At 37.0% G+C, this 20,781-nt stretch overlaps 2 pseudogenes; one reads left to right on the forward strand and one right to left on the reverse strand.

Annotated features, from left to right (window-relative positions):
- Nucleotides 1-948: 948 nt before the first annotated feature.
- LOC106832671 (olfactory receptor 5AP2-like) lies at nt 949-18,104 on the reverse strand (annotated as a pseudogene).
- Nucleotides 18,105-18,388: 284 nt separating this feature from the next.
- Nucleotides 18,389-19,357, forward strand: LOC106832614 (olfactory receptor 5AR1-like; annotated as a pseudogene).
- The last annotated feature ends 1,424 nt before the right edge of the window (nt 19,358-20,781 follow it).

The raw sequence follows: 20,781 nt of genomic DNA on the forward strand, positions 1-20,781 counted from the left end.
TTATTGAAAACTAGGTAAAACTTTGGGAGAGGTAGAGATTAAAAAGTTAAAATACAAAGATTACTACCTTCAAAATATTCCAATTAACTCAAAAAGTCAGTAGCCTATTGCTCTGTTAATTGCTGTGATACTCATATTATTATAACACCTCACAAGACTCTTTCTTGTATCTTATTTGGTACTCCTGACATCCATATGAGTGAAATAGTGTTACTATGTATAATGGTTGCTTGGTACACCACCCAAATCTGCCTTAAAGGGTTGAAGTATTTATGTCCTCAGCTTCCAAGTAAATTGGCAACTGACACTTCACAGCTGAGTTCTGATCTTAGAATGTCCCTGCTTAAAGGCATTGCCATGCCCAAGATTACACTGCTTCCCAGTGGGTGATCCGTATCCAAAACTGGTCATCAAGGATGTACTGGCCCTTTATCCACAATTTAGGATATCTTTGAAGGATCATCTCAGTTCCAGAGCTCCATGTGGTGTTGGTTGAGTACTTTTTTGCAGCTTCATCACAATTCAACTTTTGCTACACAATTTTGATTCCCTAACTTCCTTACAGGTATTGTTCCTGGTAGTACTCTCCAATAAACTTCCCTCATGAAAATATCAGTCTCAGAATCTGTTTGCATGGATACCAATCAAAGACACCAATGTATATACAAGAAAACTAAGAGCAAGAAAAGCTAAATATTGAAATTAGAACTTAAACCCAGATTAGCCAATTTCAAGTAATTTGATACTTTTCCAGATGGTACTCTTCCCGACTATGTTGATTCATCATATAGGCCCATGAATGTGCATTTAATACATCAGGAGATTAAGAATCAGACTTCATTTTAAACAACCTATTTTAACACAGAAAAAGTTCTAAAGCAATCACACAAGAAAATCAATATGAAAATAAATTTTCTTCTACATAACAGGATGATGTGAAACATGACTTTACAGTAGGTATTTCTGTAAGATCTTCTTTATGGCCCCTTTCACATCGTTATTTTTCAAACTGCATATGAGAGGATTTAGCATAGGGAAGACAATCTTGTCCTGTTTCATTGAGTAGCTAGACATAGGGTGCAAGTACAGGATGAGAATTGTTCCAAAGAATATAGAGACAGCCATGAGGTGGGAGGCACAAGTGGAGAAGGCTTTGTGCCTTCCCTCTAATGAAGGCATCCTCAAGATGACAATGAGGATACACAGATAAGAAATGAGGACAATCATAACACAACTGATGACAATAAAACTGGAGAAAGCCATGATCGTGATGCCATTGATGTGAATATCAGAGCAAGAGAGTTTGAGCAGAGGTGGGTGTCACAGTAAAAATGGTTGATCCTATTGGAGCCACAAATTGATAATCTGAAAGTCATCCCTGTGTGTATGGCTGCATTTCCAAAGGCTGTTAAGGATGAGATAGCTACTAGCAAGAAGCAAATTCTCCCAGTCATGAGAAATGGGTATAGCAGAGGGTTCCAAATGGCTGCATAGTGGTCATATGCCATCATGGCCAACAGGAAGCATTCAGTCCCCAGAAAGGAGCCAAAAAAGCAGGATTGAACAGCACATCCATGAAAATAAATGGCCTTATTCTCAGCCACAAGGTTTGCCAGCATCTTAAGAATGACAGAAGAAGAGGAAGATGCATCAACAAAGGAGAAGCTGCTGAGAACGAAGTACATGGGAGTATGGATACAGGGATCAATCTTAATTAACAATCATCCTCAAACTACCAAACAGAGTTGCCATATAGATTAACAGGAACAATCCAAAGAGGACAACTTGGAAATCTGAATTGTCCAAAAGTCCTAAGAGGATAAATTATGTCACTTCTGTTTGATTCTTGCCTTGGATTTCTTTCATATATCCGGTCATTTGAGCTGTAAAAAGGAGAGAAGACGGAACATGACATTTGGTCAGGTGAATACATGACAGAGCTATAAACATATTTTTACTGACATAGACACACACAGTTTCTAACAGAAGAGTACAAAGTAAAAAATATAGTAAAAAGTGTATTGGACTTGATGCCAAATCAAAAGACATCAAAAGACTGTCTGAATTCGAGGTGTGCTGTATACTAAATAATGATCTTGAAACAAATGACTTACTGTCCGTTAATTAAGATCAAATCTGACATTAACTATTTATTGAATAATTATAGGAACTTATTCTTATGAAGTATTTCTCTTCCTTATTTATGATAAACAAATTAATTGATTTATTAACATACCTTCTAGAAACAACTTCTGGAGAAAGACGGTGAAATGAATTCAGACCACTGACTATTCCTACGCAGTACTAATGGAATGAATAAAAAAGTATTGAAAGTTAGCAAAATTAATCAAAAGTTTCAAACAGGAAGAAAAGAGTTGAATTTCCTGGAGGAGGAAGGAACTTAAAAAGTTGATGGCCAAGGAAAGAAACAGACAATAGTCCCATGCAGCTAGCATAGCACCAACCTTGCCCTAATTTCCAAGTATCAGCATCTACAGAAAAAAAAGAAAAGGTGTTAGTTAAATATTGAGAATTTTGAATAATTCCCCCAAATATTTAGAGAATTAGATTGTGAGAATGAGTAGATATCCTGGATGAAAGTAATAGAACAAGCCATGGCAGTGGAAATCCCTACTTCACACTCAGACTCACAGGATCACAACAGAACCAGAAAACACCAGCAGCACCACACGGAACACTTCAACCACCATACTGAATTGGGGGAATAATTTACCATCAGGTCATCTAAGTGGAAATAAGTTTATCCCTTGCAATGTGTAATGAAGCCAAATATCTGACCAAATAAAAAAAAAGAAAAAGAAAAGAAAAAGGAAAATTCAAAATAGATGCCCAGCCCATGTTTTCCAAGTAAAAGTTTAAGTAACGGCTCCAGTGGAATTCTCCATTTTCACCCCAATGCCCTCCCACTTCCATGACCTCAGATTATTGAGCAATAGGTAAAACTGTACTAAGCTAGCTGTCAAATCATAGGTCAGACAAAGATTAAATCCTTTATCAGTCACAGGAGAAATATATTTGATACTGTAAAATTAAAACATGGGACAAACGTAACACAATAGCTGTGCTAATATTGCAGATAATAGATCTACTGAGCACAGTTGGGGATAAGAGTGGGCACAAACTAGTTTTATTCTCACGGATACTACCATACACGGAAGTGCTTATCCGTGCTTTGCTCCACATAGTTTCCTATGTAATAGGTGCTCGATACCCCAACCAATAATAAAACCTGGCATTTTTATGCAGTATTATAATGCTTTCAAAGTATCCTTCCACCCATTATCTTATCTGAGCCTTATCACAAATCAGTGAAGGAGATAATCATGTTATTATCCCAAAAGCGTTAATAAGATCATATTTTTTAACATACTTTCTCATCCACTCAGTGCTCTTGGAACTTTGGGTATAAAGGTGACTGGAGAAATTAACAGGATTGTGAATTTTGTTCAGGTCAGTAAATTATATGGGCAAAACCCTTTATATCTGTTTCTTATCTTTCTCAACTGGTTGACTTCTATTTGATTGCTTTGTTCCTGTCCAATGCCTAAATTCAGCAGAAGAGAAAAAAAATAAAGCCTTCTTCTTAGAGAAAGCACTGACTCTAATTCTCCCAGATGAAGCAGTAGGCACAATTGGAATGGCCTCTAGACACCATCCATTACAGGTATAGGAAAATTGAAACTCTTTACACCTTCTCTGTCTTAAGAGTTACTCCACATTCCTTTGAGATTGAGTCATTCTTTCTTTAACTTTTCCTTAAAGTTAAGTATCCAAATTAGTTAAATTAGGGTAAAATACATTTTAAGATAAAGAATATATCACTGCAATGCAGCTGTAATATTGTTTGCAGTTATTTCTAATTATAGAGTCTCTAGACCAGACTCTGGATTAAGCATCTTAACCTGTTTTAAGTAGGATATATTTCTTGTTCCTTAGTCGCTGGGGACTGCATCCCTCATATCATCTAATTTTAATCTGCTTGTTTTTCCCTTCTGAAACTAAGGAAATCATATATGTCCCTTTCATATTTCTCTTCTTTACCCTTGGGACAACTGGGCTCAGTGGAGAATGAATTTTCAGTTCCATATTCCTAACCCCCACTTAACATCATTTTTCTCTCTCCCCTGATAGTTGGTGGCCTGGTCCCCTCTGAACCAATGAAAGAATCCACAAAATAGCAGGTTAGCTGTTAGAGAGTTAACAACTCTACTCTGGTCCTGCCTTCTCTAAGGACTTTGTGTACATATAAGAAGTTAGGCTACCTGGATCATGGTGAAGAGCTTATAGGAGGAGGTGTAGGAAGAACAGGGTTGTCCTAGTTTTCAGTCCTCACTCTGTGTCTCACTGATAGTGGATTTTGGATATTGCACTAAATGTCTTTGCACCTTAGCTTTTTCATTTCTAAGCGAGAATAATAATGTTACCAGCACACTGGATCCTTGTTGTCCTGCAGCATGGAAATCAACAACAAACGGGAGTAGAAAAGTAAAGTTTATTAACTTGTGCACAGGATAGACACAAGAGAGCACGGAGAAAGGAAAGGGGCAGGTGACCAGCTCATTAGGGAGTGGGATTGTGGGATGTTTTATTTGGCAATGGCTGAGGAAGAGTTCTTTGTCATATCATGTAGAGGCGGGCTTGTCTTTGTACCTGCATTGTTGCGTGGCATGCTACTACATGTGATACTATCATTAGCATGATAGCTCTCCACCCCTAGGTGTGATTTTTACTATGAGAATGGGTCTAGGCTCACCTTCAGATGACTACTGGGTGCTAGGGTGCATGTAAGCCAAGGAAAGTCCAGAGGCTGCAGAATGTGGATCTTGGTGGTCTCTATCTGATTCTCCTAGCTTGTTGATTGGTTAGGGGTCTTATCTTGTTAGACTATGGGCCTTACAGATGGCCCTCTCTCATTAGGCTGGCTCTTGTCTCACTAATGCCTACCTCATAGAGTGACTCTGTAGATAAAATAAATGAACGAATGTGAATTGCTGCATCAAATGCATATAGATAGATGATTAAAAAATAAGAGTTTCCCCACTTTGACACTATTCCTTACTGTCCAGAGTAAGAAATAGTTATCAGCCTATGCAGCATAAATTGATAGTTACCAGGTTCCCCATTTGCCAAAATATATCTTCCATATAGAGGACACAGAATCTGAAACAAACTGATCAGTATCTGAAGATCATTTACGTTATGCCACTTTGAGAAGACACTAATTAGTCTCTCAGTACCATTTAATCAACTCAATTTGCACTAAATGCTGGGGGCACAAAAACTTAAAAGATGTGTTGCTTTAACTCTAGTAATTCAGACAATATTTTGGTCATGTCTTAAACTCCTCGCTTTTAATTGGTACCTTGGAGGGAAAATACAGTAAGTTGCTATCAACACAGATCTGAAACATAATTGGCAAACAATGAAGATTTATTTAATAAGTAAATAAATAACAGTTACTCAAGTGTTAATTAGTTGTTATATAGGAACAAACTGTGATAAGTTAAATGAGATTAAGTTTTATGCAACTGGAGTATGGATGGCGATTGAAAGATAGATCACATGGCACTAAGAGGCCAAGAGTATGGGACACAAGATGTAAGGACCCTAGGTGATAGCAGAGTGGTAGAATGAGACCACTGGGCAACAAAGGAGTAATTAATCATGGGCAGCATAGGTGGTAGGCCCTAGTCAGTCTCAGGCTATAAAGAAGCAAATCTCAAAAAGTTTCAGAATAAGAAAACTCATTTTTAATCCCAGCTTAAGTGTCATTCAAAGAGGCAGCAGATGATGCTATATCTCTCTTCCCCCAGGATGGGGGCTCATCAGAACATGGGATGCAATTTGATCTCCGTGAATTCTGACAATTCACAGAGAATACAGGGCTGTGAGCTTGGTACCATAAGAGATAAATCATTGACAGTTAGGTTTCACAGAGAACCATGGGGCTCTAAAGTCCAAGAAGCAAGCAGCAAACATTTATTGATCAACTAATAGAGGTAACGCTAACCTATATAGAATAAACATGTGACCTCCCCTCTAGAGAAGCTTATATATTAATATGAATTATGAATAATGATGAGAAACTATTCAGCCAGTCCTCTTCCAGGTCATAATTAGAAGAGACTAGGATCAAGTAATAATAGCAACTGATATTAACTGAGCATGTACCTCCTAAACACATGCATTTTCTTATTTTTATTAAGCATCTCCTCACAGATAAGTACACTGGGGCCTTGAGGAGTAACTTATCTAAATAGTTAATATAGATCAGAACTGGGATTCTAACACAGTTTTTTCTTACCCCAGAATTTGCTTTGCTAACCATTTTGTATTACCACAGTCCAAAAGTAGCAAATAGTTTCTGAAAAATATCCTTCTATGTTAAATATGGATTAAACATAAACAAAGTAATGACTATAGTAATGACTTGTTTGATGGCTTCTGGACAAGGTTGACTAACTGGGGAGTAATGCACATGGTAGTTGTGATGGTTAATTTTATGTATCAACAAGACTGGACTAAGTGATGCCCAGGTAGCTAAAAAACATAACAAACAAAATTCCCCACACATAATATTTCTGGTTGTACCTGTGAGGGTGCCTCTGGAAGAGATTAGCATTTAAATTATAAATTGAGTAAAGAATATCAGCCCTCACCAATGTGAGTCAGCATCATCCAATCTCTTGAGGGTCTGAATAGAACAAAAAGTGTAGAGGGTGAATTCTCCCTCTGTATTTGAGCTGAGAGTTCCATCTTCTCCTGCCTTCACACGTCAGTGCTCCTGCATCTCAATCTTTCGGACTCACACCAGGATTTACAGCATTGTCCCAACTCCCACTCCATTATCAGGCCTTTGGACTTGGATTGAATTAGACCACTGGCTCTCCTACTTCTTCAGACTGCAGAAAGCAGATCATGGAACTGTTTGGCCTTCATAACCATGTGAGCTAATTTCTATAATAAATCTCCTCTTCTCTCTCTCTCTCTCTCTCTCTATCTATCTATCTATCTACCAGCTATTGGTTCTTTTTCTATGGAGAACTTTAACTAATAAAAAAGTCTTGGTGGTGTTCACTGCTGGAGAAAAAGTGAATCAGAGGTATTGGGGTGGAAAGGTGGAGTAGCTAAATGTCTAACTTACTAGGCTACGGCACTTCTTAGTTGAGAAGGATTATTTAATATCAGATGCCTAGAATTTCAAGCAGAATGTCTCACTGGAGGTGGTATTTTCCCTCTACAGAAATTATGGTTCTTTATAGTTGTCATAGTGATAAGCATACACTACAGACTCTACTGGGTAAGAGAGAAGGATGCTAAGGTGCACTACAGTCCTTAATGACAAAGAACTGTCCCTTCTCCATGTGATTTTCAAGTATTCTGCCAGTTGATGCACTTGATCAAGTTATCTAAGCCTTGAATCTGCCTCCATTTTACGTGTAACCACATTTTATATATAAATATTGGGAATTATTGAATGGATTTTGTATATAACAAATTTGTCGCAAGTGGACCCATTAAGTAACTCAAGGGTGAAAAATGGCTTCGGGCTTTATGAAGAGCTGTCTATCATTTCAGAAACTTATGTCATGAGCTAGAATGTTGTAAGATTGTTTGAGATGCCTATCCAACAAACCCATATCAGCCTGCATTTTTAAGTGTCACGTTTATGGAGATTTTAAATATATATGCAAGCATCTGCCTTTTTCATTATGTAGTTATGTCTGACTCATTCATTATGAAAATGTGCATTATTTTGTTGTAAATTATTTTCTTTGTGTTTCTCCTCTTTAAATTTTGTGTGTCGATAAATTTTCTATAAATGCCATTTAGGAGCATAGAGGGGGAAATATAAACTGCTTGCTATAAAAAGATATCTTTTGAGTCTGAAAGGGTATAAATCCACTGTTCCAAGGGACACCTATATACTAGTCACTAGTATCATCCAAATAGATTTTATTTCATTTGGCAAAACCAGGAAGATAAATTCTTTTCTTAGGAGTTGGAGGCTCATTTTATTTTAAATAAGGCTTCCTTTGGCCAGTGCAAGGTGTGGATACATTCTAATATGCCACACATAAAAATTATCACTACTGTTACTATCAATAAAAAAAAGAGAGAAAAAAATTTAGTAAATTAGTAAAATGTAAAAGTAACTTAATAACCTCATATAAACAAAGAAATCTCCAGTTATAAAATTTAAATAGAAGAGAAGATCCTCATTTATGATTGGAAAACATAAAAGAGCTAAGCATAAGCAAATAAGAAATGCACAAAACGTCTGTGAAGAAAAAGAATAAAACTTCAGAAATTTACAAAAGTAGATTTGATTAAGTATGAAGATATACATACTCTTTGATAACAAGACTTGATGACACAAATATGACAATTCTTCCTAACAATTTATAAATTTAATGTTTTCCTGAGAATGATATGCTCAGATTTTCTTCTAAGTAAGTTTACTATAAAGTTTATGTTAAAGATAAAAATAAATTGTATTATAGCCATGATTATACTTATGTATATTTATATATAATTAATTATTGAATTGTATAGAACTGGTGAAACAACAAGGGAATAGAATAAAATATAAAAATACAGACTCAATGAAATGAAATGAAAATTCATTTCATATGATAATAGCATCTCAAAAGAGTGGAGAAAAGACACATTTTTAAATAAATATTTTTAGAACAACTGAATGGTCTTATGGAAAAAAGAAAAGTGGATCTTTTCTTCTTACTAGACACTGTCAACATTTCAATGAAGCATTATTGTAAATATTAAAACAAATAAGCCATATTAGTACTAGAATAAAACATGGTGATGTCTTTTGTAGTTGGAAGCATTATTTAAAATACACAAAACAATTATTATTTATTTTGCCTTATCCAATATACAATTTTAAGTTTAATTGCATTTGAATTTTGAATATAAATAGAACTTAAAACTCAGAAAAACTAAAATTGAAAATTGATAAATTTTGAAATGTAAAGGAAGAAAAGGAAAGAAGAAAGAAAGAAAAAAGAAAGGAAGAAAATAAAAAGAAATCTGTTGCATTGTAATAAATTTTGTAGGAAAAGCACAAGGCAGATGATAAATTGGAGAAAATTTACACCTTATATGCTAGAACAAGAGATGACAGCTCCAATATGTGAAGAATGCAAAAACTAAGAAAAAAATATTTGTGAACAAATCCAAAATATGGAAGAAGAGTGCCCTAGAAAATTGAACACAAAATATGAGTAAACATTTCACAAAAATAGAACTGCAAATTGCCCTTAAATATATGAAAATATATTCAACCTTTGTGTCAGTCAGGATCCCCTCAGGAGACAGAACACCAAACAGTAATTCTATCGAATAAAATTTAATATAAAGACTTACTACCTGGCAACAGGAGATTAACTATCCAGCAATCAAGAAAAGTCCAAAGTATACAGGAGGAACAGACATGGGGAGCACTACTACCTCTGGGGCTGAGGCAGAACACCAAGGTAGAGACACACTTAGAAGAGGACCCCACTTACAAGGCTCCTTCAGACATGGTTGTACTGGCTGTGGCTGTAGCTTCCTATATGGCAGAGATATTCCCTGGCCAGGTCTGCCAAACAAGAACCACTCAATAGAGTTCCACTGAAATTCATTGGATAGCTAACCCCTAAGGTTCTAGCAAGACTTACTAGAAAGCCACCTCTGGGATGCTGATGAAACTTGATGGGAAACTACTTGTGGGAGTGCTGGTCAACCTTTATGAAGGGTGAGCACCACTAGGTATCCCACATGCTACTGGCTACCACACATCATCGAGCCAAAAGGAAACAACACACTAGTATCTGAAAGAAAGCCTTTTCCTCCTGCAGTGTCCCATCAGTGTTCTCCAGTGACTAGAATAATATTGTTTAGCTGGAAAAGGGGATATGTTTACAGTGTCCAGATCCAGTATCACTAAAGCAAGACAAAGATGTATGGATTTGAAGGTGAGAGACAAAAAATTTACAAGGGATATATTATTCCCAATAAGAAAAAGATCTAAGAGCTAGCTCCATGGTGCAGCAGTTAAGTTCACATGTTCTGCTTTGGTGGCCCAAGATTTACTGGTTCGGATCCCAGGAGTGGACCTATGTACTGCTTGTCAAGCCATGCTGTGGTAGGCATCCCACATGTAAAGTAGAGGAAGACGGGCACAGATGTTAGCTCAGGGCCAGTCTTCTTCAGTCAAAAAAAAGAGGAGGATTGGTGGCAGATGTTAGCTCAGGATTAACCTTCCTCAAAAACACCAAAAAACAAATTATGACTACCTTCAGATAACATTTTCCAACTTTTAGATTGGCCAATATACATAGAGTTATAGAGAATAGATATAAAAATTTAGATGAGAAATATAAATATTTGATAATAAACTTTAACGACAAGACTGTGGGGAAATAAGCACACTTGGACATTGCTGAGAGGAAATTGGAATATGTAGCAAATTGAATATTAAATTTCCCTTTTACCCAACAATCCCACTTCTGGGAACCCACTTAAGTGATGTACTGACCAAAGTAGGAAAAAGTATATGCATTAGGCTATTTATTATTGCATTTTTTCTTCCAATAGCAAAATATCAGAACTAACTTTGATGTCTAATATTGGGATACTTTATAAATAAACAACAATATCTCCACACAATGGATTATTATGCAGAGAAATGAGAGAAAATCATTTATTTAAAATCAAAGTTTTGCTTGAAAACAAATACTAGAGGTAACAGAACATGTCAATGTTATTAAGAATTAACTTTTCATCATAAAATGAGATTTAAGCAAAAATTAAAGAAACTGGATTAAAAAAAAGATCCAACTATACGTGGCTTACAAGAGCTCACTTTAGGTGTAAGGACACAGACACACTGAAAGTGAAGGAACAGAGAAAAGTATTACAAAGTTTCTTTTTATTAACTTCTTTCATTATATTATTGAATTTTTTTTTTGAGGAGGAGGAAAATTTCTCTCAGATCATATAGTATTTCCAAATTAAGTGACTATAAAAAAAAGTGTAGGTTGTGAGATTTTACAACTACTCATTTTCCTATTTCTTTATAAAATGGGAAGCTGAAACAAAGTTTCATGATATCTGTTTAAATTAAAAAGTGATTTAAAGCATGAATTATTTTTTTATTAACCTAATCCTATTTTGATTTGTTTTTAAATTTTATCTCTTTATTTCTTTATTTTGAGGAAGATTAGCCCTGAGCTAACATCTGCCACCAATCCTCCTCTTTTTGCTGAGGAAGACTGGCCCTGAGCTAACACCCATACCCATCTTTCTCTACTTTATATGTGGGATGCCTGCCACAGCATGACTTTATAAGTGATGCGTAGGTGCACACCCAGAATCCAAACCTGCGAACCCCACGCCAAGGAAGAAGAGCGCAAAACTTAACCACTATGCCCCTGGACGAGCCCCTTAATCCCATTTTTAATGTTTGACGCTTATCTTTCCTTCATTCTATTTTTCTTACAAATATATACCATGGTATAAAAAAAAAAATTGGTACGCTTCCCCAGATGTCTTCCTGGAACAGGAGTCTGCCTTGTGAATGTTCAGTCTTCTCATGATTCTTATCAAAGGAGCATAAGCATGAATATCATACTCAGACAGATGAATGTTTTCGTTCTGAATCTACCACTTCTAAGTTTTGTGGTCCAGAGAAAAGTTAAACAACTCTCACTTACTCACTTTATCTATAAATCAGTGATTCATTCACTTCATCTGAAACCATAGGCAATAATGTTATCCTCCAAAGATTCAACTGATCACACACGTGAAAGTGCCCTACAGAGGCTCTAGCAAGTAAACATTCTCAAAAAATGTTAGTTTCCTTTCCCTGTCCACCAAACTATGGTCTCAAAAAAGATCAAATCTCATTGATTTGTTTTGTGACATTAAGTGAGACACATCTCTACTTGCCAGATTAAGATAGTTTAAATTTGTCCATTCCATATAACATGGAAAGATCAGCCTCTTTGAAGGGACTTCCAGGCATCAACAAACACACCTTTCTAAATTACTGTTGAAATTACACCATATAGGTAGCTTTGAGCCAGCCCTGATGGCCTAGTTGTTAAGATTCAGTGCTCTCACCACCAAAGCCTGAATTCTTTTTCACGTCTGGGAACCACACCACCAATCTGTTGGTTGTCATGATGTGGTGGCTGCGTGTTGCCATGATGATGAAAGCTATGCAACTGGTATTTCAAACACCAGCAGGGTCACCCATGGTTAGGTTTTAGTGGAGCCTCCAGATTACACAGACCTAAGAAGAAAAACCTGGCCAATCACTTCCAAAAATATTGACCTGCAAACCCTATAACAGCCAGATCGTAAGTGGACACGAGGAAAGCCATATTAGTGAAGAGAAGCAATATTTTAACTATGACCTTGACTCACTGATCTCTGTGAATACGTTCTAGTCTGCACATATCCTAGATGATTAAGAACCTCTCTCTTTTACAAAATACATGATCTGCTAGTTCTATGACTCTTGCTTACATAAATCTCCCAGCTGTGATAAGACAACTTTATTCTACGAGTTCACCAGGAACATCACGACCTCCAGAAAGAAAAATTCTGCGTTGCTAACCATCACAAATGACAGAAGAGATAATGTGGCACCTTGAAGTTTGTCATACCAGAAGGTCAACATTCTTAAGCCCCACCTTCCCTACCCCTTTCCCTATATCACTGCCTCAAGATTCTGTATGATTTTAAGATGATTCTTAAAACCATCTCTTGGACACTAGTAAGCCATCTTCTGATCATGCTAGCTAATCTTATGAATTTTCATTTCTCAACCAGTAGCTTGTTTGCAATTGATTGGCATCCGATTGTGGTGAGCAAAATGAGACCCTACGGATAGCAGTAGAGCATTGTCTGTTATAGTGTTGCAGAAAGACCAAGCCGTGTTCCACACTCTGCTGTACACAGGGAAGCTAGGAGTCAGAATCCTCTCCAGGCACTAACAACAACAACAAGGCAGCTTTGGGCTGGTAAAAAAGTCCCTGTAGCACTTATGGTTCATTCAATCATCACAACTAGACTGATTGAAAATTCCCTTGTGCTTACTTCTTTTATTATTAAGGCTTAAGAAAGAAAAAGTGAAATTCTCTAGGGGATGACAGTTCATTGAACATTTGAGTCTCCTGTGAGTGCAGAAAGCATTTCATCATATTTCTTCTGAGGATTATTTGTGACTCTGAGATTTAAACACCTCCTGTAGAATGAAGCAAAGGTGGGATGAGCAAGTAGCTCAGACAACTATCAGAGTGATTCACCATCTTTGGATTCTTCTCAGAATATCTGTTCGGTATAATTCATCAAGGCCAGAGGAGACATTCAACTTCTCACCAATAGGTAGAAAACAGGTTAGGTTACAGTTCAATATTTGGAACCCAGAGGGAAAGAGATGTGACCTATTGGGAGTGGAGCATTACACTGCCCAGTGCTCCTGTGAGCATGAGTTTGCATGGGACCAGGTCCATGCCATTTTCAAATTTCAAAATGAGACATAGATTCTGAGTTTGGCATTTAGTTATCTCATAATAACTCCAAATTCAGAAAATACTAGAATTGGAAATCTCCATCAAGTTTGCATTCTCCACCTCACTCATTTCATAGATAAGGAAACTGCAACTGATACAACAATTGATCAGGTAATTAGTGCAAAAAACAAAACTACAGCCAAGATTCCAGACTTGTACTCCAGTATTCTTTTCATATAAAAGTGCAAAAGATGGTAATACATAAAAATCTAAGAAATTTTTGGCCTGTGTTTGCTTCTATAAGACACTGCTTTTGATGGTCTTTTAAAAATATTTGAGTTTAGTAACTATGGAATATGCTTATTTACTCACTATTCTACCATTTCTTCAAGAGTCAGATCTGCTGAATTTTAGCCACATGAGACTAAAAAGAAAAACTATGAGTTTTCTTTACTTTAGTCTTAATCTGCCCTGATTTTGAATTTTCTATCTTCATCTCTACTTGTTTTATCCTTTAATTTAAGTGTTCTCTAATTAAAACCACATCTTTCTTAAAGGTTGAGGCAGTCCATGATACATCACTTCCGTGGAATAAGCATTGAACATCTTTTTTCCTTCTGGGAGTTATGAGTGCACACTCATCTACTGAGTTAAATTATATACACTCACATACAACTGTCAAATGCATGAGCATGTAGCACATGACAGTCACTGAATTCAGCACTGTGTGTGTGTCTATATATATAGAATATATATATATATATAGAATATATATATATATATATATTCTAACCAATTTTTTGTGGAAAGTTATTAAGGTAAGTGTTAATCTCATTTAACAAATGAAAAGCTGAAGATAACTAGTGTGCTAGAAATCAAGAGCAGTAAGTAGCAAAGACTGGATTTCTCTGTACACTCTAAGAGAGAACAGGCAGGGAAATTTATGATTGCTGAAACACCTTTTCATATCCTTCCTCAATTAACTGGAACCCTGAATCTACAAGGGAGTAGAGAATGATTTTCTAATCACATATTCTCAGTGCAATGAATTGTTCAGCACATGCAAGCTGTGGATCAGTCCTTCTGTGCTGTGTTCTTATCAATCATCTCTACTCTTCTAAGTACTGCAGTCTGGTACCACCCCTGCATTTTCAAGCTTGATGTCTGGGTCTGTTTCCTCATTTATAAAACTAGGAGATTGGACTAAATGACTCCTTCCAGTGTCAACAATAGGATTATTTTACCTCTTGCTAAAGTGGGAGAACAGATGAAAAATGGAAGGTCTATGGTAGATCTTTTATTTTTGCTTTTTTCATGGTGAATTTTTTTTCAAATTCCTTTATGAAGAAGTGGGGGGGAAATCAACACAGCTGTATATATGAAATTGGCAGTCTCAGGTTCATTTGCTGATTCTCCAAGTAAGTAACACAAAATAACTAATTAACTGTGTGACTTTGCAAGTCTCCCCAGCCAAAGTTTTTGTTTCCTCATTCACATAACCTATGAAGTGACATATTTATTCACATGTAGTGAGAAGGAGCTAAACTGGCATAGGGGCAAATTGTTATTTTTTCACAGCTTTATTGAGGTATAACTGACATGCAATACATTTGAAGTATACATTTGATATGTTTTAATATATGTATAGACCCACAAAACCATCATCCCACTCAACCCAACACCCCCAAAAGTTTCCTCTTACCCCTTTGCAATCCTTCCCTCCTGTTCCTCCTCACTCACACCTCTACTCACATCTTCGTTGATCTACTGTCTGTCACTATTGATTAACTTACATTTTCTAGATTTTTATAAATGGAATCATATCAGGTATACCCGTTTTTATCTGGCCGTTTTCTCTCAGCCTAATTATTTTGAGATTCATTCATCATGTTGCATGTGTCAATACTTTATTCCTTTAATTGGAGAATAATATTCAATTTTATGGACATACTATAATTCATTTACCCTGTCACCTATTGATGGGCCTTTGTACTGTTCCCAGGTTTTTCTAGAATCATTCCACCACAGGGTAGATATGTTCAGGATTAATTCTATACTACCTAAGTGTTTTCCAAAGTAGTTGTATTATTTTACATTCACACCTAACAGTGATGAAAGTTCCAGTTCATCTACTTCCTTGACAACACTTAGTATGGTCCATCTTTTTAAATTGTAACCATTCTAACAGATGCATAGTGATACCTCATTGTGATTTTAATTTGTATGCCCTTAATACAAATGATTTGAGTATTTTTCATGCATTTATTTCCTATTCCTATATTTTTTTTGCTGAACTGTCTATTCAAACCTTTGGCCCATTCATTTTATATTATTTTATTATTATTGAGTTTTAGAGTTGTTTTTTTTTAAAGATTGGCACCTGAGCTAACAACTGTTGTCAATCGTTTTTTTCTGCTTTTTTTCCCCCAAATCCCCCCTGTATATAGTTGTAGATATTTTTTTTTTAAGTTGTGGGTCCTTCTCTTTGTAGCATGTGGGATGCTGCCTCAGCGTGGCCTGAGAAGGGGTGCCATGTCTGTGCCCAGGAGCCTACCCAGCGAAAAGCCAGGCCGCCAAAGCAAAGGGCATGAAATTAACCACTCGGCCACTGGGCCGGCCCCAAGTTTTAGAGTTGTTTATATATTAAGTGTACAAGCTCTTTTTGAGAAATATATTTTTTAAATAATTTCCCCAAGGTTTGTCTTTTCATTCTCTGTTTTCTAATTAACCTAATATATGAAATGATCAAGAAATTCACAACATCTTAAGAGTGAGTTGAATAGGAGGAGATATAAGTACTTTATAAACTGTAAACTCTTGGGCAGACATGTAGTGTTGATTATTCATTATTAGAGCCCCTTCTTTGTTGCAGTTGATTATATTCTATGAGGAAATTGAGAGATGAGGACAGTAGTTTCAACTCACCTAGGACTTAAGATAACCTGTTGTGAATGTCCACACCCCAATGAAAGACACATTATACTACTGTGCTTTCTTGTCTTTCTTAAGCAATAAACCAGTTAAAGTAGGTAGAGCCTGAGTTCTCACTTCAGGTTTAGGGAGAGGATGCTACTAATTTCTAAATGACTTTGTGTTTTGTTTTGGTTTAGTGTTGCCTACTTCCTTCTTAGAATTCTTCAATGGACCAGATATTCATCCAACTAAAGAGAAAAAAGTTTAACAAATCCATGCTCCCGTGTGACTACAGAGTTGGATAATGCTCTCTCTATTCCCCTTGAGTAAGGGATGCTTGGATCTTAACTTTGAACTAAGCTGTACAACAACCTCTTGGTTAGACAATAGAAGTATCCAAAGACACAGCTGTGTCTTCACCCTGATCATGTCCCATGTTAAATCACTGGGTGCTTCTAAAGATCAATGAAACTAAAAGACTAATTCTGTGTCCATGTGCAATAGGCAAGACAGGAAAAAGAAAGGCAAGCACAAAATTAAGGAGATTTAACTTCCGTCAAATCCCATATGCACCGAAGACGATAAAGTGAAGTTGACTCTAGAGTCAGATAGACCCATCACTGCTACTTACTGGCTATTGATTTTGTTGAAGTTACCTAATACCTAGTCTTGTTCTTTTTAGATATGAGTTGGAGATAGTGGTGGTACCTACTTCATAGAGTGGTTGTGAGGTTGAAATTATGTAATGTGTGCAAAGCACTCAACTTTCTCACATATAATTAATGCTCACTAACTCCTGGCTTTTTAAAAATTGTTATTATCCATTGCCTTTTCTAATATTGCCCACACTCTTCTCCAAGTATTTCACTTTCTGTATATGTGTGTATATCATATGTTATACTTAGAGATCCCTGAGTCTCATTTTCCTTTTTGTGCCTACTTGTACTGAGAGTTGGAGTCTATTCATTGTCTGTTCATGTTTGATTTGTTTTAGAAAGAAGGAAGGAACACTCAAAACTGTTCTTCTTTACTAATTAATAGGACAGATAATTCCAGAGATCAGGTCAAACTTTTGGTACTGATGAGGATTTTTAGGCTGGTTACTTTTAAAACTGCAGATGAGAAGCAGGCTCCGAGGACTGTAGTTTGCTTGCCATTTGTCAGGAAACATTCACATTTGTAAGGGAAACCTCCATCTGTAAAGATGCCTCCTCTCTGTGCCAGGAAGAAGGGGGATGGCCTTATTGCTAGAAACTCTTAATGGGGCAGGCAAGCACTTAAGTTGGTTACTGTCTGGCAACCTCATGTAACTGATTTAGGGTGGTGGCTTCTGGCCTTTACTTAATCCAATTTGATTCTTATCTAAAAGTTGTGGGACCACCCAATGGCCAGACCCCAGCTGCACTGATACCATTTTAACTTTTTTACATGTTCTTTCCTTTGTCTTGTAAAGAGATGGCTCACATACCTATGCCTCAAATTTAGCCCTACTCTCCACCCATGTTGGCAGCAGTAGTGGGGGCAGCAGCAGCAGCAGCTCCTCCTGCCCGTGGGCCCTGTACCCACGCAGCAGCCTGACTGCCCATGGGTCTTGTCCCCATGTCGGTAGCGGCAGCTCTGAATGCCCATGGGTCCTGTCCCCATGCTATTCCACACTATTCTCTAAATAAAAAGAGCACTATCGCCAGATCTTGAGAGTCCAAGAAATCTTTCTTTCGACTCCTCGGCTCACCGACCCCACATCATTTCCATGTGATAAATGACCTCAGAGCACCAAGATCTTTGCAGAAGTGGAAGTTGCCATCCCCAACACGCTAACACTTTCTCCTATTTTTACTGAGCACCTGGAGATGACACACGACCATCACAAAAGTCATTTGAGTTATCCCAGGGGTCATAGAGTATAATTACTGGCAATATTTTTAAGAATGAGTCCAAATAATAAAGCAGATCCAGGCACACATAAAATTGAAGAGATAGATAAAGCAAACTACTCAATGGTGACTGAGTTTATCTTTATCTCAGGACCCTCCGCTGTAGATCATCTTCTTCGGAGTCTTCTTTTGGTCTACCTGGTCAATGTAGTGGGGAACGTTGGTATGATTTTCCTGATCATAGCTGACACTCAGCTGCATACACCAATGTATTTTTTCCTCTGCAACCTCTCTTTTCTTGGCCTGGGCTACGCTTTGGCAATTACTCCCAGGATGCTGGCTGGTTTCCTAACAAAACACAAAGTTATCCCATTCCCTGGCTGTGCCACTCAGTTTTCTTTCTTTGTGGGTTTTGTAGATGCTAAGTGCTATGTCCTGGCTGCCGTGGTCTATGACAGTTTTGTGGCCATCTGTCAACCCCTCTACTATAGCACTCTCATGTCTAACCAAGTCTGCTTGGCTCTCATGCTGGCCTCTTACCTGGCTGTTCTGGTGAGTTTAGTTTCCCACACTTCTCTCACCTTCAGTTTGAGTTACTGTGGTTCCAGTATCATCAATCACTTCTGTGAAATCTCACCACTCTCGGCCCTCTCTTGCTGACACACTTACATAAGCGAGACCTTATTCTTTAGTCTGTGTGGCTTCATTGAATTCAGCACCATCTTCATCATCTTCATCTTGTATGCCTTCATCCTCATTGTAATCATCAGAATGCACTCAGATGAAGGCCGCCTTAAGGTTTTCTCCACTTGTGGGTCTTACCTCACAGGCGTCACACTTTTCTATGGCACAGTTGTAATTATGTACCTGAGACCAACATCCAGCTACTCCCTGGAGCAAGACAAGTGGGCCTCTGTGTTCCACACTATTATCATGCCCATGTTGAATCTCTTGACCTACAGTTTACAGAACAAGGATGTGAAAGCTGCTTTCAAAAAACCAATTAGAAGAAAACCTCAATAGTAACAAAAAATGGAAATATGTTATCACCACAGATAAATGATAGTGGTAGAAAGATGATGGCAGCAGATAGAAAATGCAAATAAATGTCCAATAAACACTACCCAGATTATCATCTGTTCACTGAGTGAATCTTACTTCCTGAAGAATTTTCTGATTTTCTGTAAACCTTAACCCTATGATCTGAAGGAAATAAAAATTAATGTTTTTGAAAGACATGTATATGTTACAGCAAGTATATGTTATAATTGAAAAAGCAGTTGCTTTAGAATCAGGAAGATCTTGGAATCTCATTTTTTTACATCTCTAATCAGTGACCTTGTTGCTAGAGGACTACCTTTTCTTTTTCTTAATTGATTGTTGTATCCTGTCAATAAACAAAGCACTTTAAATTTCATTAAGTTCTTACAACAATTGTTAGAGGTAGGCATTATCTTTACTTTAAAAATGATAAAAGTAAAACCCAGACAGGTAAACAAACTTCTCAAAGGTAAGAGATAGAATCAAGATTTGATCCAATGGCCACTTTCCATTTTGACTAATGACAAACATTCAGGCTTTGGAATATTGGGAAAGAAGCCCTCATCTAGCCTCTGCTATTTTCTAGCTATATGATCTTGGGCAAGTTACTTGATCTCTGTAGGCCTCAGTTTCTTCATCTAGTAAATGGTAATAATAACACTTATCTTTTAGTATTTTTCAAAGGATATACTATAATCTCTGTAAAGAATCTGTCAAACAAAAATACTTAATAAACATTATTTGTTTTATTTTCCTTCATTTATATGTTAACTATCCATTATATGCTATCAATGCAACGCAATAAAGTGAGGAATTTTTTTTTCCATTTAGTTGGTGATAGAGCATGCATATCAACTTATAATGGCAAGAGATAAATGGATAGAAGTTGGGTCACCTTGGTCTTAGTGCCACTCCCACCAATGATTATCTCGGATAAATTCCATAATACCTCTGTACTTCAGTTTCTTTTTTTTTTTTTTTTGAGGAAGATTAGCCCTGAGCTAACTGCTGCCCATCCTCCTCTTTTTTCTGAGGAAGATTGGCCCTGAGCTAACATCCGTACCCATCTTCCTCTACTTTATATGTGGCATGCCTACTACAGCATGGCTTGCCAAGCAGTGCCATGTCCACACCTGGGATCCGAACCTGCAAACCCCGGGCTGCCGAAGTGGAACGTGCGCGCTTAACCGCTGAGCTCCGGGGCCGGCCCCTTTACTTCAGTTTCTTCATCAACAAAACAAGGATTATTATTTAGACCTTATCTATCCTATTAGTTTAAATGATAAATGAATGTCTTATGTTTGAAAGATCTGATTTCTCTTTCATATATTAAAAACTTTGTCCAGTAATAAAATCATAACAAAGGTAAATATGTCAATCATGTTCTCTACAATACACTGCAAAAA

This window comes from Equus asinus, chromosome 17 (genome assembly GCF_041296235.1).
Source record: "Equus asinus isolate D_3611 breed Donkey chromosome 17, EquAss-T2T_v2, whole genome shotgun sequence".
Classification (NCBI taxonomy): Eukaryota; Metazoa; Chordata; class Mammalia; order Perissodactyla; family Equidae; genus Equus; species Equus asinus.